This window comes from Pteronotus mesoamericanus, unplaced genomic scaffold, assembly GCF_021234165.1.
Source record: "Pteronotus mesoamericanus isolate MK-2021 breed Mesoamerican mustached bat unplaced genomic scaffold, CSHL_Meso_final scaffold_21, whole genome shotgun sequence".
Lineage (NCBI taxonomy): Eukaryota > Metazoa > Chordata > Mammalia > Chiroptera > Mormoopidae > Pteronotus > Pteronotus mesoamericanus.
Genome location: NW_026555310.1, coordinates 10,194,412 through 10,212,498, shown reverse-complemented (window position 1 = coordinate 10,212,498; position 18,087 = coordinate 10,194,412). Strand labels below are relative to the sequence as shown.

Sequence of the window (18,087 nt, the reverse complement as noted above, 5' to 3'; positions counted from 1 at the left end):
AGAATGTGAGCAAAAAAGGGAAGCCACGTGTAATTTTAAATTTCTTTGCAGCTACATACATGAGTTTTCTATTGCTGCTGTAACAAGTTACAACAAACTTAGTGGCCTAAAGCTACACAAATTTCTTACAGTTCTAAGGTCAGAGGTCTAAAATCAAGGTATTGGCTATGCTGTTTGCCTTTTGGAGTTTCCAGGTAAGAATCTGCTTCCTTGACAACTCTGGCTTTTAGAGACGCCTGCAGTCTTTGGGCTGTGGCCCTTTCCTCTGTCTGCAAAGGTAGTAGTATAGTAGTATCTTCTGTAGTCAAATCTCCCTTGTAAACAGACCCTTGTGGTGACCTTGGGCTTTATCCAGATAATCCAGGACAATCTTCCCATTTCACGACTCCTAACTCAATTACATCTCCAAAGTTCCTTTCTCCATGTACCATAACACACACAGATTCTGGGCATTTGGATGTTGATATCTTTCGGAGGTCATTATTCAGATGCCTTAAAATATATAAAATGAAACTGGTAAAATAATAAAGTGTTTAAATCCCACATATAAAAATTATAATTCCAAAGTGTCATCAATGTATGTTATTAATGAGATATCTTACATTCTTTTGTCCCACTGAGCCTTTAAATGGAATGTGTCTTTATACACATAGCATGTCTCATTTCAGATTAGGCACATTTCAAGCGCCTCATAGCCATGTTTAGCTCCTGGCTACAGTATTGGGCAGCATAGTTAGAGAGGAAGGGTGACTCGCTTGGAGCTCATTACAGAAATCTAGGTGGCCTGTAAAAATGAAGATAAGAGAACAAAAGCGACAGACTTTGAAACCAGTTTTAGGTATATGTTGGGGTGTGGGAGAAAATGGTGGGAAGAACTGGGTAACAGAGGCAATGGTTAGATATGATGATTACACATCAAAATTTTCTACTTTTTTTGAGGGGGAAAGCGTATGAGTCCTATTTTGTACAAATGAATGAACTGTCCAGTAGGAAGTTAGTAATGTGGGTCTGAAAGTCAGGGGAGAGGTCAGATTTAGATTTGCTTTGTAAGAGATGGCTGGATCCAGAATGGTGGCTGAGGATGGAGCCTTGGACATGCCTATGTTGAAAGGGCAGGAGGATGCAGAGAGACAGGGTGCGGGGAGAAAGTGGGAAAAGAAGGGCACTTCTAAACTAGAGAAAAGAGAAACGGTGGCAGCATGCAGGAGCAGGGCAATCCTAACCCCAGCAGTATTTCTGAGGCAACCATGCAGGGCCTCCTCATGGGTTTGGAGTCCCTACTCCGCATCTGAGGTAATTACTCAGCTTCCCACACAGAGGTGCTTTTTAGTTGTAAGTGGGAGTGGGAAGATGCTTGCTTACAAAACTGTTTATCTTTAAAGAATAACATTATGGCTGTATCTACCAAATGGGTTTGGCATTTGACAATTACATGGTTAATTTAATGAGTATAGATAGCAGTGGGGTAGGTTTAGGCCCCTTTCTTCTCAATTCCAAAAGAATATTTCTCCACAGAGATAAAATTAACAGAGTAATTGCGGGGTTTTCCTTCAATGTGGCCATACTTTAAATGATCTATCATTGTATACATCTTTGAGAATAATGATCCTATTTTCTTTCTAGATTCTTGCTTCCAATCTCTGAAAAAGGCAGTTAGGTGCAATAGTTGAATGAGTTTGGGAGTTAAATCACCAGGGTTCAAATCCTGTCATTTTGGCTTTGAGCCAGTTACTTACCTTTTTTGTATCTCTGTTTCTTACCAGAAAAAAATGGGAATAATCACAGTGTCAACCTCTTGGAGCTGTTGTGAGGCTTAAATCAGGATGCATGTGTATATTTGTATTTACATACAATGCTTTCATCTGAATCCTCTCCAAGAGTTTAGAACATTCTATCTCTATTTTAACAATATGGAATGACTCCTCTGGTGATTAGATAGTGCATATGTTCTGTTACTTATAATCATCCCATCTCCAGCTGCTCCCAATCCAACCCCCCCATAGCTGGCTCTGCACTGAAATGCTTGGAGATATTTACTTGTATTACACTCATAAAATAGTGTTGAGTCACAGGTAAATCTAAAAGCCAAAGACTTCATTGATTAATCCCTTGTGTAACACTCAAGCCAGATGACAAGAAATTTAAAATGAGTAAGGTAAAAAGGAAGACCAAACATAACTAAATCAATATTTATATTGCTATATTGTACAGCTTTTTCTTTATTTTAAAACTTATTTAAGGACAAGGAATAAAGACAAAAACTTTGCAGAACTAAAGCAATTTTGTAAGATTCACACAGCATACTAGCAATAGACATTTCCTTCCCACTTTTTCAGGAAACTCTTCCTAATGCATTGGGACTAAGTGCAACTGAGAAGGGAAGCCATCTGAATATTTTTAACTTTTATTCTCCAATTTATTGGCACCACACACAAAAAAGTCCTATGGGTAGAAAAGAAAAATTGTATTTTTCTGATTCCCATAACTGATTTTGTTTAAAAAGATTCAATTAAAAAGGTACATACATTTTCTTCTATTTTTTATTTTTTAAGCAGGCTTAATTCACTTTCTTTTTCTTGTATAAAATTATGTGGTGGCCACAGCTGAAACCTGAGTCCTCTGCATAGAAATCATGGGGTGGGTCTTTACAAGATGGCTAGTGAATTCCTCATAGGAGGATGTGGTGACATAGTCTCTTTCCAGGGGTTCGGGCGGTGAGATAGCTGTAGGTCTTAAGAGATGGCATTGGAGGTGGTTTTGGTGAAGTAGCTCAGGGTGGCAGTGTAGCCCCTGGCTGAGGTGTGGCAGTTGTCGATACTGGTCATCAGCAGCAGCTTCTTGGGCACAGGAGCTGAGACATCACAGTGCCCCTGGGGGCGGCACAGAGCCATGGCACCTGGTCACCTTGCAAGGGACCGTGTGGGGCTTGCTGATCTTGTCCCCCCAGTAGCCTCGCCACACGGGGACAACAGAGAACTTGGCCAGAATGACGGCACCACAGATGGCAGTGGCTACTTCCTTTGAACACTTAACAACCAGACTAATGTGCACATTGTAGCCCCCACTGGTGACAAATACCTTCAACTTGGTCCTCCAGCCTGCAGGTGTCTGCTTTTGCATGGGCATAATCTTCAAAACCTCGTCTGTGAGGGATACCCCCAAGAAAAAGTCAATGATCTTAAATTCTTTGATAGGCAGAGAAAAGAGATAAATTTCTTCCAGGGACTTGATTTTCATGTCCAACCAGGCAACCCAGCTTGGTGACAGGAATCCACTCATTGTCCTCGGCCTTGCCTCTGTGAGCTGCATGGCCTCCACTCCAACCCTGACCCTGGCCATGACCTTGGCTCCAGATGCCGCTGCCAAATCCCCCATGGGAGCCGCCGTGGCTTCCCATTCCAGGGCCCCTGGGGCCTCTGGGCCCTCCTGCAGCACCGGTGTCATTCACCATTTGGTGTTTCCTGGAGAAAAAAAGCCATTTTATATAATTTTTAATTTTATTTTTCAATTACAATTGACATTCATTATTATTTTATATTAGTTTCAGGTATACAGCATAGCAGCTAGACAATTATATAATTTACAGTGGTCCCCCAATATTTCCAGTACCCATCTGATACCATGCACAGTGATTACAGTATTATTGACTGTATTTCTTATGCTGTACTTGACATCGCTGTGACTATTCTGTAACTACCAATTTGTACTTCTTAATCCCTTCACCTTTTTTTACCCTGTCCCCCAACACCCCTCCCTCTGGTAAGCATCAATTTGTTCTCTGTATCTATGAGTCTGTTTCTATTTTATTTGTTTGTTTATTTTGTTCTTTTGAGTCTGCATGTAAGTGAAATCACATAGTATTTGTCTTTCTCTGTCTGACCTAGTTCACTTAGCACAATACTCTTCAGGTCCATCCGTGCTGTCACAAATGGTAAGATTTCATTTTTTTTTATGGCTAAGTAATATTCTGTTGCATATATGTACTACAACTTTTTAATATACTTATCTATCAATGGGAACTTGGGTTGCTTCCATGTCTTGGCCATGAAAAGGTACATACATTTTAAAGACCAACCCTTTTCATCCTAGAGTTTTGTTTTGTCCCCTTACTACCTAGGAAATGGATGAGAGAGAGAGAAATGGTCTCATCAGGCCCTTGTTTATAGAGAGTTTCTTTGTAAGAAAATTAAAGCACAATGTAAAGAGCATAGATTCTCGAGTCCACTAAACCTTGCTTAGTAAGAATATTAGCTCTGTTGTTTCACTTGGATAAATTTTTGGTCCTTTGGAGCCTTGTTGTTTCCAGTAGTACTGTAAAATGGGAGCATAATATATACCTGGTAGGGCTGTTATAAAGATGAAATAAGAAAATGTATTTATCTTGGTACATTTCAGTTAACTTTGCAAGCATAGGATCTGAGATGTAAAGCAAATAATTCACATAATATGAGGACAGGGATTTTTTGATATTTCCTAGGCAGAGAACATGAAAAAGGTCAGCTGCAAAAACCCGATGTGGTTTCTGTACTCATTGATGCTGCTATGCTCCGGTTGGTTCACCTTATTGAGTACACCCACTCATTTGTTCTAGATTTTTCTGTCTAAAACCCCAGCTGTGTAAGCTGTGACCCTGGTAGAGGCGATAACCATGATGAAGCAGGCTGAGGAGTCCCTCCTCTGTCCCTGGTTACCTGATCATTTTTTCATCTCTATTGAGCTTTCTTATGACCTGTGAACATCAGGAACTAAAAGTCTCTGTAGGCATCAGAGGGGACACACCAGTCAGGATGGCAGTGAGGCAATTAGTCACAGGACCTAGATTCCAATCATGGTTTTTGCCTCTGAAGTTATATGACCCTAGAGTCTGTGATACTTAACCTTTTGTTTACCTCTGACCTCAGCTTGACCATAAGGGTTATTAGGAAATTCACCACTATCCAAAAGGAATGTTTGGAAGGTTAATGACATAATTGTGCCTAATCCTGGTGATGAGGAGAGAGTAAATGTCTACCTTTGAAAATGCATAATAAATCTTCCAGGTAAATTACTTTTCCTTTATTGCACCAAATATATCCTAAAGGGAAACCATATGAAGAATTTTCAGTGTTAAAGTTTTTGTTCCCTTTATTGGCTTGAGAGAGTTCCAGAGCTTCTACAGTAGGGCAAATATATTCACAGCACAAGTGGCACTTTTGATGTTAAAGGGCTCTGAGTTCCCTTCCAGGAAGGTACCTTGCACCATGATCGAGTTAGGTTAACACGCAGCATTTTCCCTGCAGTCTCCACTACACCAGTTGCCACACTGTCTTCTGAATGGGGGAACTCGGATTTTTCAGCTCATGTTTTATTTCATTTTCTGAATTAAAGGCCTCACAGATCATTTCCTCTACCTGATGTAGCTTTAGGATACCAAGATGAATCAAAATTCTATACTCTCCTAAAAACCTTCCTGTGTCTTTAGGAAGGTACCCTTTTAACTCATTGAACTCTCGTTTATCTGAGACAAAATTTTATTTAACTTAACAAATAAGGAGTGAATGGAGGAAAGATGGAGCCTAGTTACCTGGGAGAGTGCAGGGAAAATGGGGAAGGGAAAGGAAAGTTCTCCAAGCTCCCCAGTATCAGTTGTGAATTTTAAACAAAACATTTACATAAAGAAGAAAACAATATTCATGAGCATGTGCTATTTTCTGAGTGCAATGCAAGGTATTTTCTTACACATTATTCTGGCTTAATCTTTACATCAGTTTTCTGAAAGGTATTATTATCACCATACTTCCCTATTAGGAAAGAGGTTAAATCACTTGTCCAAGGTCACACAGCTCATAAATAAAGCCAGAATTCAAGTCCCGATTAGTCTAAATACATTTCATAAACCAAGGTCCTTTTGCAAACAGCAGATCTCCCTCACTGTACTCTTCTTCTCACATACCTCACCCTTTTGGGACTTTTGTAAGGGTTTTGGAAAATTCACTTGTACTAGAGCATGTGACCATGTGAAATTGGAGGCTACAAGCTTTTTGCAAACTTGACAGTAACCATCCCTGCAAATACCATTGTGCTTGTAGTTTGCAAAGTGCTTAGTATATGAATACAACCCTATTATTACCTAGTAATAGTGTGTATTATTATAATAACATACAATTATTTAGCTTGGGTAAAATTAGAATGGTATATATTTAAGATGTCATCCAGGTTCTTTTTTTCTAAGACCCTCTGAAAAATAGTTTCATTTAATGAATTGCATCATAATTTGTATCGCATAGGAACTTGACTTGCATTAAATTTTCACCTTTACTTTAGAATTTCTTGTTTTCTAGTAATATTCACCAATTGAACTTGTTAACACTGAAAAAGCAAATAATATGTAGATGCCATACAATTCTTGATATGAGAAGTATCCATGGGAACCATTTCACCCAACCAGCTAAATGTCATGCATTTGGGAGAGAAAAAGTTGCTTTGAGATGCATCTACACCCAGCTCCAGACTGCTGGGAAGCAAGCCCAGAGACCAGGTGCTGACACCCAGAGACTACTAGCACCATGCAAACCTTTTCCGTTGCAGAGTTTATTAAGGAGCCCTGCAAGTGCAGAAAATACCAATTCACTAGTCAATAAGTCTTCTGCTCTTTAACCAAACCTTTGGCTTTTGGGGGATGTCTATTCTTTCCCCTTTGTGCCCATCTGAATATTGATTTGAAGAGGTGGTTAAAGTCAATATGTCATTCTGCAACTTCTTAGCAATAGTAGTTAAAACATTTTGGTGGTCGGTAATTTTGAAATAATAAACCGACATTAGTTTAAAAATTTCATGGTTTTGAGAAATCCATGATTTCTCTGACTTCATTTTATTTGAGATATATATATATATATAGATAGATAGATATAGATATAGATATAGATATAATATCTCACTTGTGATGTATTGAGTTCTCTACCTGCTTATAATAATGTATACAAGTAAATTTAATATAATATACAAATAAGTTTAACATTAAGGGAGCATGTGGCCTATGATATACACCATATTACCAGCATGGAGAATACAGCTCAGTAAAGTTTTGTGGCTTATGCGTGTGTGCCAGACTCAATGCTAGATTCTGAGGATAGCAAGATAAAGCAAACATTGATACTAAAGCTCCCAAATTTTTCAGATAGTCAGAGTTATGATAAAAAACATCTTGGGATTCATAATAACTATAAGTAAAATTTATTTAGGACAAGTTTGGTCTTTAATATGACTTTTGAAAGGTATATAATATAAAAATTTGAAATTTGGGTCACCTTCCTGGGCACTAGCTTATTCAGAATGTGCTGGAACTCCTGACATCTCAGAAGTCCTGGCGCGGTACTCAGGCCAGCTTCTGCTCCTATTTGCTTAAGAGTATCCCATCTAATTCCTGGCTCCCTCCCATCTGGAGGTCTCCAGGGCTCAGCACAGAAGCGGCTGTTTTCTGTTGGAAAGAAAGGGGAAGGTATGTAGTCTGAGCATGGACTCCATGGAGGTGCCGGAGCTGACCTGACTTCCTGGGGCACGTTCAGAGCATGGGGGTTTACTAGGGCTTGGACCTCACCCACCATTGTAGCCAGTGGCTCAGAATCAAGTTAGATAATGGAGACTGGATCCAGTTTGCCCAAGGGTTTGGCAAGAAGGCAAGTGTCTGCGCCTGCTGGCACGTCACATTGGTTCTGTGCCTGCTGTAGAGAAACGCTGAGATTGGTGTTCATTAACCTGCGCCCAACGGAGGGACCCCCAAGTGACTTGGTTCAGTGCCCTGGACAGGACAGGCCTGGGTCTCCTCTGCCCAGCCTTTCTTTTTTAGGCTCCTTCTTATTCTTAGTCGGTTGCCCTGAAGAGCAGGATGCAAATCATTTTTGGGTTGCTGGCTGCCTTAAGGGACAGGGTGAGTCTTGCTTGGCAAGGAAGAAGCTGGTGAGTCTAGCTTTTGTTTTGCAATCCTTTGGGACATGCTTACAACAGAAGATTTCATGATGAGTAAATTTTGGTTATTCTAAAAGAAAAATACTTCCACTGATGTATTTGTCTCCTGGCTGTGGTTTCTGAAGTCATATTAAATTACATTAAGAGCCCTTTCTCATCGCCACTGGTCTTTTACTACTCAGCAGACATTTGAAAAGATGGCATGTGGGTGAGAGATAAAAAGCTGAACGATGGCCACTGCCTGGGGGGGTGCGTTCTCATGGGAGGGAGTGCACTGCTGGGCAGAATGGGGGTCATTTATGGACAGCGGGATGGTTAGATTTCTCTCTTCTGCTGCTCTGCTGTCTCTCTCAAAGTGTAGCTTAGCTTTGCCAGACTAGCTATTTTAAGCTCTTGCAAACAATTTCATAGCTTTATTTTTGCCCTTGGCTCCAGTAAATTGGGGCTCCCATGCAGTGCTCTCTTGACATTAAGATGGATCTGAGCGGCTTAACAGCTGGAGATAGGGAGGGTTGGCACAGTGGGGAGGGCAGACAACAGGGTAGGACGGGTCAGGGCTAGACTGTTCAGGATGCTTCTTTAGGAATGTCCAAGGCTGGATGTACAGTTCTGTATAGTGTGTAAGCTCCAGCATTGGTTTGAAAGCCTTTCTGGTATCAGCAAAGGAGGTCTTTGCAGGCTACTTTGAATTTCATTTCCTTTTGTTCTCTTGTTTGAAAATTTATATTTCTCCTGTGATAGGTATCTATCTGTCTATCCATCCAATCATTTAGTTTTGGAGAAAAATTTCAGCAGTGAGGGAAAGAGGTGTCTAGAAAAATCTTTTGAGCATACTGGTTATGAGTTTCAGTCTGTAGAAAAAGCAGCATCCAGGAAGGGATAGTCCCAGCCTGTTACTAGTTAGAACACCTAAATGCTCATAAGAAACAAGCACAAATGGTGTGGGCTGAAGTTTCCCCCGCATCTGGAGTCCATGGGGATGCACTAGCAGTGAGGAAAAGCAGTCCTCATTCTTACCATCTGTGAGTCCTCTGTGAAGGGGATAAGGCCAGCTCTGAATGAGTAGATGGGTTAACCTGAGGGAATCTGGACTAGGTTATTTCCCCCCTTATTGGCTCAAGATTCCCTCAAATCTCATTTCTAGTATGTTATTCATTGACTTAGACATTGTTAATGTCCCATAGCTGTCTTATCAGGTTTTTACACCTTAGTGTGAATTAGTTTATTGGTTTCTTTCCTTAGATCCAGGAAGAATGATGAGTAGGGAATGAGAGAGAGGGCAAAGGGAAAAAGGGTAAAGAAAGTGGATGTTTGGGTGTCCTGCAGGTCAACTTCTATTTTAAAAATCCGCCCAGCAGTGGTGGTGCCTTGGGCTCTGCCTCAGGGCCTGCCAGCTGCTTACATTTCCTGTACCCTTGCAGTTCTCCAAACAGAACCTTCTTTCCATTATTGAGATGTGACATCTGTTTTAAATTATGTCAATTGTATCAGACAGTCAAGTGATTGACACCTTCTTCAGAATATGTGTGAAAACTGTAGTAAAAGTGATGAGCCAGATGCTTCCAGGAGACTAAATTAGTACCTGCATGCAAGTTAGTCATGGGGTTGGTGTATTCACTTTTTTAGGGCCACCGATAACTTTCTTCAGTAGAGTAGTAAATGGCCCCTGTGTGGCCAGAAGTTCTTGTTCATATAAAGAATAGATTCTTTTTGTCTCTGTGTAATATCTTTCCTCCAAATATTTAAACATTCTTAACACTTGGGATTTGTATATTGATTTACTAGCATCTTTTGATCAGGTTCCATAAAATCTTTGTAAGGTCCCTAAGCAGGCAAGTATGCCATTAGTCACATTTTTCTAAACAATAAGCTTCTAAAACTAGGCCAAACTGTTTACCATGATAAATTGTTACAATTATTTTACCTTTGGGTGAATCGTCTCACCTGTAGGATTACACAAATTCTATATACCATTCAGATCACATTTAAACCATGTATCCACACAGACACACACATATATATGTATATATATTTTTAACAAACTGTGATGGCTTTGTACTATGTCAGTTTAGCTACCCTGGAACTACGTTTCTCAAAATTCTCTTCTCTGTATGGTTTTGGGTTACTGTTGGCCCCAGGAAAATTTTTACCCAAGATTTGGAAAGCTCAAGTGAAGTCATAGCCCTGCTGAGTTCTGAAAGTCAGTGCTGTGCACTGGGCCCTGTGGCAACTCACCCACACGATTGCAGGTCTGCTGGCTTACCTCGCTGGTCCAGGGCAGCCCCCAGTCCTGTGGCTTCCAAGCTCTCACCAGATGCTCTCCATCATCTTCCCCAAGTGCTCAGTCAAGTGGGCATGCAGCTCCATGGGTAAGGGCACAGTTGGACACCTAGGGTATTATAGTTGAGATGGTAAGAGTCAGATGTAGGTCCTACCTCATCTTCATGGTTTCTAGCTGTTTTTCCTCTAATCTATACTCAGCTTTCTCTCTTCTCTCTCAGTCTGGGTGACCTAGAGTATATTAACTATAGAGGGTCAACCCTGGTTACAGAGAAAACAACCTGCATAGACTTCGTCAACCTGCATAGACTCCTACAATTGCATATGGTGTAATTGTTATAGTAATCTTTTACTATATTTTTTGTGGTCATATAGTGATGCAACCCTGACTGATACATAACAATTTAGATTTATTTAACAGCATATGGAATGATGTAAGCTATATGAGGGTAGCAATCTTTTAAACTTTTTTCAATGCTTTATTTCCTGTCCCTGCAATAGTGCTTGACACAAAATAACCCCTTGCTAAATATTAATTGAATGAAAGTCACAAGTTGGGCTTTTTATCTATAGGAAGATATGCAATTCATTCAGTTGTTATTTTATCTTGAATTTCAGGCAAAATAAATATAAATTTGAGACAGGAATTCAAACTAGAGATTTGGCAACATGTTAGATAGGGCTGGAGATTAGCAGAACAATCTGGATGGAAGCTGTATAGATTTAAGGATCATTAATCTATAAAAGGTATGGACAAACACCCAATAAGAGATGTGAAGGGGAAGGGGCTGAGGAAAGAATTGTGGAAAACAAAATTGAATGATTATTATAAATTATTTACTTCCTGGTAATTGAATATATCCACACCCTTGCTTGCAGTGGCTTAATGGTGGATGAATTATACATCCATGTGTTGATGTTGGACTGGGCTATATGACTTACTTTAGCTGATGGAATGCTAGTACACACGATATGAGCAGACACTTGAAATGTGCTTGTGCAGTTGGGCTTTCCCTCTTATGTTCTGGTGATGATCTTCTGTGAGAGAAACATGCCCCCAGTTGCCACTGTCCCTCCTGCATGTGCCCAGAGTAAAAACAGGTAGAGTAGACTTGAACTCTATTTGCAAACTAGGTTCCAGTCTAGCTGACACACAGTCTGAAGCTGAGCTTACCCTAGTTTGACTGAACTACAGTTCCTCTGCAGACTTAAAAGTGCAAAAATAGTGCCTATGATTGCAAGCCCCTGAGTTTGGGGAGGATTTGTTAGGCAGCATTATTGCAGCACTTCCTGACTACTATAAACAAAAACTATAAATTGAGAGAGAAGAACTCATGAAAGGACCTGAGAAGAAAGAGCCGTAGAGGTAAGAGAGAAGTTTGGTGAGAGGAGCATCATGGCTACCAAGATGTATTTTATCAAGGTAAAAGAAGTGATCAACATAGAATGCCCCAGAGGGGTCAAGAAAGTTAAGGATCCATTATATTAATTGGATTTGACAACAAAAAACTGATGAAGTTCCTGTTTGATTTTTACAAATTTCTCTGTGAAGGAGGAGATGCAGTCTTCTGAGAGTGAGAGGGAAGACTAGTGGCCTGGAAGAAAGCAATAAAAACTTAAAAATTCACTTAGAGAAAAGGAAGAAAGAGACCATGTGATTTTTTTCCAGCAATGACTGCAGCCTCGAAAGGAGAAAAATCTAAGTGATTGATGTGGTGTTGGACTTTTTTGGGGAGCGTGAGACGAAAATACATAAATGTTTCCTGTCAATGCCATCTATTATTGACTCTCCTGAATTCCTGGAGCATGAGAATTTGTTCTGTACATGTTTGCACTTTTTATAAGTTGTTTTTATATTCTTCACTGTTTTATGTTGTTGTAGCACTTTATTTCGCCCTCTGTATACCCACTCACCCATCTGTCCGCTCACAGATGCATGCATGCATCCATCCGTCATCCGTCCATTCACTTTCCACATTATTCCTGAAATGATGTGAGAGAACTTACAGGTAGTACTATATTCAAATATTAAATGAGAAAGAAAAATTTCAGAATCAAGGCAAATATATAGGAAATGTTAGTCATATAGTAAGTAAATCAAACAATTTGTGATTGATTGATCAAGTAGGAACCCAGCAAGAAAACTGTGCTCAGACCCCATTCTAGAGCTATAAATTTCCACTTCAGAATCTACCATTGTAATCAGGTTGTATTTTAAAATAAAAATGGGGATTTGAACAAGTTAACATGAAAAGAAAGTAATACTGAAATCATAAACTCTCAATGTGGAAAGCTTTTAGTTCAATTCTCCTTTGCATCTTAAATCACACAGAGAAAGCATTTGTACATAATTTCCTCCATTCTTAGTAGACCATATGATCAGACTCTTTTGTCATTTCTGTCCCTTAGGACAGACTAAACAGGTAGTGTTGTCAGTTGCTAGACCTTTACATAGAGAATATATTACTATTTATCTTCTTAGGAGATGGGGAAAAGGTTGCAAAATGCACATTGAATTCTAATTTTTTTTTGCATATACAAAAACTGATCTTTTGCTTCCTTTAAAAGGAGATGTTTTTCTCACATCACTTATTTTAGTAATTCACACATAGAAAAATATAGGATTATTTTTATGTTCAAGAAAACTTGACCAAAGAAAAACACAAGAAGAAAGAAGCTTGGCTATCCTGGTTAATTAAAGCCTTTTCCAGCTTCTCTTTAGCTAGTTTGAAAGTGAAATTAGTATTATAAGCCCTATGTGATCATTATATTTCACAATTATGTTATAATTAATACTTAAAAGATGGATTTAAATGGCTGATTTCATCTTTCTTTTAAGCTTAATATTCACATGAATTGAAAAGCTTTTAGCAGACATACCTATAAATCTCCTTGGTTTCCAGCAAGAGTCTTTCAAGAAAATAAAATATAAACTAATCCAAGTCATTGGTAAACTCAGGCTTCAGGACTCCAATTTCCTCTAAAGCTTCTGGCAACACAATTAACTCTAGTCACTTCCCAGACCTTTCCTACATTCCAACAGCTGCTGTGATCATCTAGTGACAGGTCATCCTCTGAAAAAGAGACAAGTCTCTATTGATAATACCCCAGGTTTTGTCTCTGCACATCTCCATTTGACTTTTAGGGTAGCTTTTCCTTTATTCTGGGGATCAGTTCTTAGATTGAAACCCTTTCATAGGATTTGATTAAATTTATTTATTTATTTCATAAATATATTTTTAGGGCCTTCTGTGTGCTCAGTATTGCAGTAGGACCTAGGAATAAAATGATGAATCAGACTGTGCATTCTTTAAAAGAAAGTTCTTTTTAGTGCTGGAAACAGGTTAATAAACAGAACAATACAGCATGATAAGAACTCTCATTGTATTTATATCTCTTTATTTTTTCCACTAGCTCAATGCATTATACTTGGGGTACTGAAGTGGTGACCAAAAATTCTTGGTCATCTGGATGACTAACTTGTAACTAACATTCTGCCATTTCTGTGCTCAAATGTGTATTTACAAGTACTCAGAAAAATCAGTTATGATAAGCAGAATCTCATTCACACTAAAAGATTGATTGTATATACAACAACATCATTGGTTACATAAAATGAAAGCTATTAATCATAATTTGTTGGTTTTGTTTTTATTTAGTATGTAAATTTGTTTTGATTGTGTAGTTGTGTAAGAACATAAGCGGAAATAGTACCAAGTTTTATGCTCTTATTATTTACATTTAATAGCATTCTAATAGAAGCCATTTAAGTCAAAATGGATGGGTCTGCACTTGAAATTGTAGGGTAATTTTCCTTTGAATGAGTTCACATATTACTTGTGTTTAAAAAATATAATTCTGGTTCCATGTCAGTGATCTGTCAGGGGTGCCATTCCATAAAAACCCCGTTTCTTCATTTCCTTTGTGTGGGTGAGAACTATCATCTGACAGCTTACCCTCATCCCTGTTTCTACCCTTAGCTCCTGAAGTGAGGGGAGGTTCAGCTAAATGCGAATTATAACAGACTGTAATTTAGACATAACCAAGGGCTGAATATCGTGTAACCCCAATAAAAATTATTGAAGTGGCACATGAAAACATTCAGGGTTAAGTATAGTAACTCTCTCGGTTATTTGCAGGCCAGATTTTTAGTTTTTTAAAATGGGCTATGCTAGGATACTAGCATAGGATACTGGGAGGTATGGAGAATAGAATAAAGTAGAGAATATGGCGAACATGCTTTAATGCTGGTGAAAATTAGTAAATAAAATAAATACTGTCTATTGGGTCAAACACACTTTGCATTCAGTTTAAGCAAAAACTTAAAAGAAATTCCAAGCTGGATGCTGGGGGCTGCTTTGGGACATGCTAGGAAAACTTTCAGTCTCTAACAATCTACTCTGTCTTAAAAGGGCTACTTTAGCGGAAGCATTTGGTAAGCATTGTATATAGGGTTGGGCAAATGTACATTTACAGTTGTGAATGACATTCTTTTGCGTTAACCAAGCATTTGTAATAATCATAACCTGCATGTCTTTTTCCATACAAACAACTGTGAGCCTCCTTTTGCCCACCCCTGTACAGGAAATGCCCCACAGAATCAGAAACCTGAAGCTGACCTCTCCCTACCAGATTCTGAGCATTTTCAGAGAGATTGAGATGATGCTCTTCTGCGAGATTTCTTTGTGATAGCTTTATGTACTTTTGGGTATATTCTGGGACTCCCTATCATCCCGTCATGACAGCGACTGTACTTTTTTCAGTCTAGAGCAAAGTGCTTATTGCACACAGGAGTTGAAGATCTTTGCAATAGTTTATAGGCCTCCTCTGAGATTTTTTATCTACAGATTGGAAAGCACCAAACTAGTTGATGTTCCCTTCCTCTGACCATTTCACACTCTCATCATCTCTTGGTTTCCGCCTACCAGGGTATCAGGTCTACTCATGCATTTGACAAAGGGCCTGGGTCCCCGAAATATGAGGAGCCATCTACATGTAATTAGAAGTTCTAAATATGTATCCCCATAGCTCTCTACTCTATGAAATATGACATCTTCTTGCATTTGGTTTAAATGCATTATCTATTTGATGTGGGCTCATTAGCTTTAATGTCTCTGTTTTAGTCAGGCTGAATCAATACAGTGCTACAGGTGCTTTGGGTCAGAGCTCCAGTTTACCTCTCCAATTTGGTGGCCAATAAATCAGCAGGCTAAATGAACTGATCTGGATCCAGAAGCGTGAGTTCATTCATCCTCTCAATCTGCCCAGCCCTCTTGTGAAACCACCTACCAACACTTTGTGTCCATCTGTTGCTTGCCTTTGCCTTTAAATAGTGATTCTCAAAGCAGGTGGTGGTAGTGTGGCAGGTGTGAATTCAGGATCTTCACTGGTGTGTATGGAGTGTATATTTAGAAAAATATATTCTAAGATTATTATGTCCTGAATTATTTAAAATCTTAATATCTAATTTAATTTTTAAAAGTATGAATAAAGGAATGCATATCATATTTATGTTTTTAAAATATGGTATGGATTTCTAAGAGATTAAAAAACATGGCCTTTGAATTTCCAGAGAAGACGACATCTTGTCATCTAGCACAAACACAGAGTGATAACACTGTACTTTAACCGCTCCATTCCTGAGAGTTCAGGATAATTGCTGCTAATCCGAAGGTCAGATTTCCAGTAATCTCTACATCTTGAGGACAATGAAATAATAGTAAAGTAAATAAACAGAAGCCTTTAGAGTCTTTGAATATATATGTAATATACTGGTTTGGAGAATCATGCCATGTGGCTAATTTTTGGCCCATATAATGTAAAATGTAATAGAAATGTCGGTAGGATTTCCAGAATGGTTCTGGAAAAAGAAGAGTCATACTCTTTTGTTATTCTTCCCTTTTTTCTTTTTGCTGCATGAAACGGTGCAGAAATAGAGCTCCAGCAGACTTCTTATTCTCTGACAAGTCACGTAGGGCAGAGCAAAGACAGAAGGGCTTGGATGGCATTGTGGAGTCCTCTTCCCTGGATTTCTGACCTCTACACTTCCTTTACACAAACAAATACACCTTTTGTGTTTAAGCTACCACAGCTTAGAGTGTCTGTTACTCACAGCTGAACTTAACTTTAACTGCAACGCCTTGTTAATTTAATTTCTCAGTAGCTCCAAAGGACCAAATTAGAAGGAGGAAGGGCTGCTCTGGTAGCAAGTGAGGAAACAAAAAACTCATTAGAGTCCAGGAAATCAATCAATGGAAGTGTGGCTGAGGTCAAGTCAGCAAAAAGGCAGGAAAAAGTGTAGAATATTTCATAATGTTTTATATTGTAGATGGTTGATGTTTAAAAAAATTCTCAAGTAGGATAAACTTCAGTTACTTTTAGCTTTAACACTAGACATTTAATTTCTCTTGTCACCTCTTTTGTCAACAATGCATATGGAGCTGGCCGTTGTGTGATTGGGGACAAAAAACCAAACACAAAACACCTCTGCATTCAAGGTGTTCACAATAGATCTGAGGAACATGAGAAAAGTGTCTGGATGATTATTTGGGGGTATGTAGGCACAGTTATTTTGTGTAAGTAGGTAGTTGGGACAGCTTATTAGTTCAGGGAATACTTCTACTTGAAGTAGTGTGACAGTGGCTGAGTGTAAAACCCAATAATCCAATCTCCTGGTTTAGTTCTCTAACAAATGACACTGCCTAGTTTGTGCTAAACTCTCTTTAAGTAACTAAAATTTATTTCCCTCTTGACTACATTCTGACAAAGGGGCTCTTGTTCCCTTCCATTCTATCACTCCCAGAAATAACTAATACAAGAAGCTTCATCAGCAAGTAAGGTCACGGAGTCAAAAAAAGCTTATTGTCTGGGTTGGTGATTTTATTCCAGGAAGAGAGCTCTTACAATAATAATAGAACACCAAAAAGCAGAGCTGGACTTCTTTATTTCCAAACCCTTCACAGCTCTATTTTGTAAACCCAACACACTGAATAATTAATTTTCAAAATCTATGAGACACCTTAGTCACTACCAATTTTTGCGGGCAGAGATAATGACTTGAATGCAACATGAGCAGAGAGTTGATTTTAAGTAAGGAAATGGGGTCAGGGAGAGGTTAAGTGGCTGGCCTAGGGTCAGATAGCAAGCTGGTGACTCAACTTTGCAGCTCCTGGATCTGAGGCCTGCAAAGAAAACCAGAGCCCATTTCCTCTTGATAAGTTAACTGCCCCATATCTGTGGTCTGCCGTAAGCTTTTAAGAGCGACATTCCTTTTGTGACTGCAGACCTGAGCTCCTGTGACTTTCATCAGACTCTGGAAAACACTTTCAAGGTCAGACTGTGGTATAGGGAGGGCAGAATAGCACTTTATTTACCACTGAAAATCATTATGCAATTCATAGGCATTGCCATCTTTTTGATGTCTTAGGATCTACGTCCAGTTCATAATAACCAGACTACAGAACAGATGGCGATGTCTCAGAAATGGTGACAACCTACGTATGTTTATGAAGTGCTTACTGTGTGGCAGGCACTCTGAGAAGTGTTGTACATGGACTATCTCATTTAATTTGCTTTAAAATGAAGACCTTGTTGGGTAGGTCCATTTAGGAGCCTTTTTACCAGGGAAGATGGTAAAAAGATGGTAACCAGGCTTTTCAGGGGTTAAGTACCTAGCCCCAGTTGACACTATTAGAAAATGGCCAGTTATGGAGTGTGAACCCAGTTTTGTCTGACTCAGAGGTCACTGTGCTATATAAAATTTTTGGACACGCATACTGACTGACATTTCCTCCTTGTTTCTGATATTTCAGTATTTTTATAGATTAAAATTTTATGTGTCTATAATTTTTCACCCTTGCTTTA

General features: G+C 39.0%; 1 pseudogene; it reads right to left on the bottom strand.

Annotated features, from left to right (window-relative positions):
- Positions 1–2,586: 2,586 nt before the first annotated feature.
- Positions 2,587–3,451, bottom strand: LOC129084693 (40S ribosomal protein S2-like; annotated as a pseudogene).
- Between the last annotated feature and the right edge of the window lie 14,636 nt (positions 3,452–18,087).